We start from the raw sequence: 6,758 nt of genomic DNA, 5'->3' as shown, positions 1-6,758 counted from the left end.
CTGCCCATTTCTCCCCCAGCGCACACCCTCAAAACCCCTAAGCTGCTCTCTCTGTTTCTTTACCTGTTCCGGATGTTTCTGTAAGTGGAATCACAATAGGTACCTTCGTGCCTGCCCACCTATTTTCAAAGGGGACTCTTTTTTTCTGTGTTTATCTGACATAGCATTTCCCTTATTCGATACTGAAATCCCCGATGGATTACAGATCAGACATAATCACAGAGACCACTTCAGGACTTATGGGCACAATCTCAGGGCCGAGACCCCTGCTCCTGCTGGGACACCACGGCCTGACCTCAGACAGGAAACAGCTGGCTCTTCCTGTGACCCACACAGAAACCAGGGAAATGCAGAAAGCTAGTAGACACACCACAATGGGCAAAAGCATTGCTCACAACCCAAGGCCAGAGAAAGGTTTCCCCTGCCTCTGGTCCAAACCGCGCTCCAAGTCACTGGGTTCCACAGGGACAGAGACCAAACACATGCAAGTCCAAGGGGGAGGATAGGCACGTGGGGAGTATGTGTCAGAGATGCGGGAGCTCCCGGGGAAGGACTCTGGCAAAGGAAACCCTATGGAGGCAGCACTGGTCACGTTCAGATCAGCAGGTTTCTGGTCAGGGAACCAGCAGCCCTGGGGAGAATGTGAGGACACAGAAGTCCCCTGCAGGTCCCCTGGAGAGAAGGGTGACGGGCACCCCTGTCTGGGAGAACAGTGAGCGGCACCCATCCCAGGCCGCAGGTGCACCCACCACCTAGCATGCTCGTCCTCGGACTCACCCCTGGAAACTCTGGCCCAGTGTTTCAGTTGTATTTTCAGGAGTGTTCATCACAGCAGTGGTGGAGAGAGCAGGGAATGGAACAACACTAATGCCCAAGAAGATGGATGGGATCCTCGGTCCCAATCCTCATGAAAGGATGCCCTGTAGCTACTGTCACAGCTTCCTCCGGGGCACAGGATCTGGGAAGCCCCTCCTGAGACTCCCCTCCTGCCACCCTGCTCCTGGGAACATTCAGAATTGTCTGAGGAGGAGGTGGAGAGGATCCAGGATGACAGCAGGTCCGAGGAGAAGGATGGTCAGCACTGGGAGGACAGTTGGACGTGCCCTGAGCCACCATCCAGGGCCCGGGCTATGATGCCCTCGGACCTCACCCCAAATAATGGCTCCTGATGTAGGGACCGTACTTCCGTGGTTTCACTCCCTCCCTTCCTACATCATTATTCACTCCGTCATTCATTACCCCCGCCTCTTTCCTGCTCCTCCACCCCTTCCATCCTCCCTCCCTCCCTCTTTCCCTCAGTCCCATCCTCCCTCATATCTTCCTTCATTCAGCAGAGGATCTGGGGTCCCTGCTGTGTACTGAGCACTGGGGCTTCATCAGTGAGCACCCCCAACCCATGCAGTCACATCCACTGTGGGTGGTGACAGGGGCCAGTCCTCAGGGTGAGCAGGAGTGATGAGCACCAGGAATCTGCTCCTGAAAACAGAGACCAGTTGCACAAAGAAAAGAATGGAGAGACTCACTCTCAGTATTTCCTCTAGAAAAATCTAGTCTTGAAAAGAAAGTATATCCTAGACTTAATGCAATGTGAGTTCTCATGGCAGGTACGCACTGATTCCTAGAACCAACGAAGAGTAAATCATCCAGTCTTGATGGGGGTTTGTGACAGACCTTTTCTGACCAAATGACAGCACTTAACCAACATCTCCAGGGCCTCCAAGTCTTCCCAAGGCCTCTGTGATCCTCTGACTCTTCCATTGACCTCCTTGGGAAGCTCTGTCCTGTTGTCTTCCTTGTCGCCTGCCTCTTCTGGAACCCTCTGTGGCCTCCCCACCAGGGCCACCCTCACCAGGATTTCCCGTGACCTGTGGCTAGGTGCCCGCTTCCTGTGCTGGGCCCCACGAGCCCCGTGCTTTGTGCAAGTCCTGTGTGCTCACTCTGGGTCACTTGGCATCTCCCCTTACAGCGGGCTACATCTTCCTGCGCTGGGTCTCCTCTGAGCAGTCTGAGAGGCCGGACTGTGCCCATGTCACGGGCACTGAAGCATGAGTCTAGAAGGTCCAGATGACCCACTCCCAGTCCCAGCATGTAGAGAACGGGCCGAGGGTGGTTCCCAAGCAGAGGAGGACTTGGGCCCAGGGGGCCTGAGGGAGGGCATGGCATAGTGAGCCTGAAGAAGGAGAGCGAGCACCGTGGCGGCCTGGTGCTCAGGCCTGCTGGGAGACCAGGTCCCACCTGCACTGGCTCTGTCCCCAGGACTAGACGCCATCAGGGTATCCACACTCCCAGGCTGCAGGCTGGCAGTGACTTGCAGGGGGGAGGCACCGCTGGTGCAGGCGAGAGCCCTCCCCAGGGAGGAGGGGGCAGGTGCTCCCTCAGCAGCAGGTGCACTGGGGAGGGCTGAGGGGGCATCAGCAGACAGCAGTGGCTGCAGCTGGGGTCTCCACACAGGCCCCTGCCTCAGGCCCAGCACGAGATTGGATGGCCTTTGTCCCCGAAACACAAAGTCTGGCCCAGGACCCCTCCCTCAAGCCCCCACTCCCAATCCTTTGTACTCAGCTCAAGTGACAAGAAATGGCCAATAGTTTAGGTGGTGCTGGGTGCACAGGGACATTTGTTTTTCTGGCCCATGCTGTAACACTGCTGGCATTTTAAAGATCTCAAGGCTTTGATTCAAAAACTGTAGGAAGATAGCTTTGTAGCTTTCTGGAAACTCTGTGCCTTGCAGCCCTCCCATCCCACCAGCTCTGCTCAGAATCCCTCCAGGCCACAGACCCACAGTCTTGGGTCCTCAGATGGCCCAGACGATGTGATACAGGTGGGGCAGCAGGACACACTGCGGATTTCAGCAAACCCCCTCCCCCAGAAAGTGAGGGTACCACTGGGCGAGGTGTCTGAAAACAGCCAGGTCAGGGTTCCAGGAAGACACCAGAGGCACAGGAGGAACTGGGGAGCATCTGAAGGTCAGGTGGGGACAGTCAGAGCTTCCAGGCCCTATTCCCTAACGCTCCTCATCACTCAGCCTTTCTTCCAGTGAATCTGTTTGGTTTCTGTTTGCCCCAACTGTTACCCGTTGCCCTGGGCAGCAGAGACTCACATATGCCTTTAAACGTTTAGGACATCGAATGCCCTCCAGTAGCCACCTCACTACAGTTGGTGGTAAGCAAGAAGTCACTGAGGTCTCCAAGGGTCTGGACTTGGTGTTTCCCTCTTCTGAGATGGGGACAGCTGTGGAAGGTGCAGGTGGCCGGCTGGGGGTGGGGGGCAGGCACCTGACATGGACAGATGGGGTAGGTGAGGCCCGAGGCCCCGGGGGTGTGTGTCCGGCATCTGCACTGAACAGGTCTTCAAAGCTGCAGATTGGCTGGGATCATCTTCAGGCTGAGAAGGAAGATGAGGGGAGCAGAGGGGAGCAGAGGAGGCTCAGCTTAGAGAGGAGAGGGCTGAGCCACTGCTTTGGGGGAAAAGTGGGTCAGGTCCAGGCTCATGGGGACAGACCTTTGGCCACTGTGTTATGTGAAATAAGCCAGTCCCTAAAGGACAGATACTGGAGGACCCCACTCGTGAGGGACGGAGAGCACTCCAATTCACAGAGGTGGAAGGAGCTGCTGGGTGCCGGGGCTGGGGAGGGGGAATGCGGGTTAGGGTCTCGTGGGTAGAGGTTCAGTTTGGGATGACAATGAAGTTGTGGCGATGGATGGAGGTGGCGGGTGCAGAGCAGTGAATGTACGTATTGCCGCTGAATTGTACCCTGAAACGTGCTTAACAGTATCAGTCATATGTCTATTTTTTTTAAAGATTTTATTTATTTGACAGAGATAGAGACAGCCAGCGAGAGAGGGAACACAAGCAGGGGGAGCGGGAGAGGAAGAAGCAGGCTCACAGCGGAGGAACCTGATGTGGGGCTCGATCCCGTAACGCCGGGATCACGCCCTGAGCTGAAGGCAGACGCTTAACCGCTGTGCCACCCAGGCGCCATGCTCTGCCCCTTATTGATGACTGAGCGCACAGTAGGCACTCAGTGAATGCTTGCTAACACATAGTGCAGAGAGAGTCCACAAGTGCAAACCCTCCAGTGGGCACTGAGGGATCCCAACAGGACGCGCATCCAGACGGAGCCAGTGCCCACATCTCACAAACACCAGCACAGAAATAGCCATTTAAAACCAAGGCAGGAACCAGAAATAACCCAGAGGGCTCCATGCTCCTGGAGGCTGTGCTAGTGGTCACAGCCTCTGGCAGTCAGAGAGGTGGCTCAGCGCACCCCTGACCCTGAAGGCCCATGGCTGCTGCGAGGTGCAGGGACTGGGAGGAAGACCCAGCCAGGGCCCGTTCTGGCTCCAAGGCTGCTGCAGGGCCGCTCCCAGCCCATCAGGCGATGTCTGTTTAGAACCAGGGAGAAAACCTTTTCCCTCAATTGTTCTTTTTAAAGATGGTTGCTCAGCATTGACACAGAAAAACATTCTATGTAAAACTGGAGCCGTTCACAGCTGCAAATGACCCAGAAATCATCGAAATGCACTGACCACAAAGAAAGGAACTTGTGCCCCAGGCAGGCCTCCTGTGCATGGCGGCAGCTAGGGGCCCTGGACATGCCCGAGCGGGCAGTGCTGGACTCCACAGTTGAGGGGACAGAAGAAGGAATCTGCTCTTATGGCTCCGCTCAGAGAGGCCACCCTGACGGAGACAGGGCGAGCCCCTCATGCGTTCTGGATGTCCTGGTGATTCTTGGGCACTGCCCGAATCTCAGCATCTTCATGACCCGAGTGGGGGGAGGGCAGCCCAGCAGCCTCAGGTCCCATGTGGCCTCCGGGGCTTGGTGGGCTTGAGGTTCAGGTGGCTCTTGTCAGGCCACATGGCCTCCATCCCATTGGCCAGGTCGACCCCCATTGCCTGGTGACAGGCCAATGTCAGTCAGTGAACCTCCACCACTGACCCCCCAACAAAGGCCCCCATATAGTAAAAGTTGCCCTGGTGCCTGGGGATGTGGGCCTGGGACTGTGGCCGGCGCGCGTTGCTGAAGTTCTCATTGGCCACCCAGTAGAAACTGGGCTACAAGGTGACAAAGGGGGGGGGACAGGATCTCCATACCCACGTGGTCATGGAACTTCATGTCCACATCCGCGCACACCAGGTCGTCCACCTCACAGAGGAAGCGCTGCTCACAGAAGCGGCTGATCATCGCCATGTGCTGCATGGACACATCCTGCCAGAGCGGGGCGCCGCAGACCCCGAGGACCACCACCCTCTGGCCTTCCCAGAGAGGCACACAGGCCCAGCAGCTGGTGGTTGGTGAAGACGTACTAGGTGACCCTGTGTCCGCCATAAGGCACCGCGGACCTTGAGGACCACCACCCACTGGCCCTCACGGAAGGGCACACGGGTACGGCAGCTGGCTGATCGCTGAAGACGTACTAGGTGACACTGTGTCCACCATAAGGACCACCGCCCTCCGGCCCTCACAGAGGGGCACACGGGGCACAGCAGCCAGCTGGTCAGTGAAGACGTAGTAGGTGACCCTGTGTCCCACCATGAAGTGCTTCTTCGCCGTCTGCAGGACAAGCTCCAGGAAGACCACATAGCTACGGGGACAGGGGACAGGGTGAGAGGAGGGTCACTGCCAGAGGCTGGCAGCAGGACCCCGAAGCTGAGGGCCATAGACCTGTGTACCTTCTTCAAGGGGGCAGGCCCTGGGCTGCTTTAAGCAACAGCCACTCTCCTGGCCTCTCCTGAGTGAGCCTGCCCATGCGGACTCCCTACCTTCTGCTCCCAGAGATGGGGGCCGTCAGCACCCCATCTTACAAAGGGGTGCCTAAGGCTTAAGAGGTTGGAAGCCCATGCAGCCCCACATGGGCTCTAGCATGCTGGAGCCAGGAACACTCCCCCTGTGCTGAGCTCCCGGGCAAACCCCCAGTTCTGTCCCCACCTGTCAGGAGAGGAGCACCTTGGGGCACAGCCCTTGTTTCTATGCCCTACAGTCTGGGTAGAACCAGCAGGGCCGGCCACCGGCCCCATTTTGTTTTGCGTGGGATGTCACTGTCCCCCACAGAGCTGTCTCCACCTCCTGTAGGGTCCTCCCTTGAAGGCTACTGGGCATCCTGCTGACAAGGTCCTCAGTAAACCCCTGGTATTCCTAGGAGGGGTCACCCTCGAACTCCCCCAGGTCAGGAATCAGGTCCAGCCCATGGTCAGGGAAGGGGAAAGAGGACCTCTGGAAGAAGAAGGAGCTTGCTTAGGCCCCAGCCTTGAATCCAAGGGTGTAAGCTCCCAGGTCCAGGTCTACATCTCCCCAGACAAGAAGTTGGGAGTCTTGTCCAACCGCCTCACATGACTGGTCCCCCTTTGAGGGGACTACCTGCTCCCCGCCATAGGGACAGCAGCTCCCCCATCATCAGGCAAGTTTGGTGAGCCCCTCTGAGACTGATTTTTTATGCAGACACTAAGGCTACGTCCTTACACCTGCCCCATCACGGGCAGGTTAGCAAATTGCTCACATCGGGAAGGCAGGCACTACATTTAAATAGCAGATAGGCACGCTCAACCAGCAGACATGAGTCAGGTTATCAGGTGGCAATTCGGGGCCCAGCCAACAGGGAAACAAGCCAAACATGAAGCAGGGGGAGAGAAGAGTGCTCGTGGCAGAGGGCACAGTGAATGCAAAGTCTTGGACTCAGGCCTGAGGCACATGTGGGACTATCATACCCCTGGGTGGCCCACAGAGGGGCAGGCTGTGATGGGAGAGGTGAGGCTGGAGAGGA

General features: G+C 57.3%; 1 pseudogene; it reads right to left on the bottom strand.

The window, feature by feature from the left end:
• Positions 1–4,591: 4,591 nt before the first annotated feature.
• Positions 4,592–5,587, bottom strand: LOC148107257 (histo-blood group ABO system transferase 2 pseudogene; annotated as a pseudogene).
• Positions 5,588–6,758: the final 1,171 nt, after the last annotated feature.

This window comes from Ursus americanus, chromosome 33 (genome assembly GCF_024610735.1).
Source record: "Ursus americanus isolate L20-20 chromosome 33, mUrsAme1.1.p, whole genome shotgun sequence".
NCBI classification, from domain to species: domain Eukaryota; kingdom Metazoa; phylum Chordata; class Mammalia; order Carnivora; family Ursidae; genus Ursus; species Ursus americanus.
Note: the sequence above shows the minus strand (reverse complement) of the source record. Positions and strands in the feature narration are given on the sequence as shown.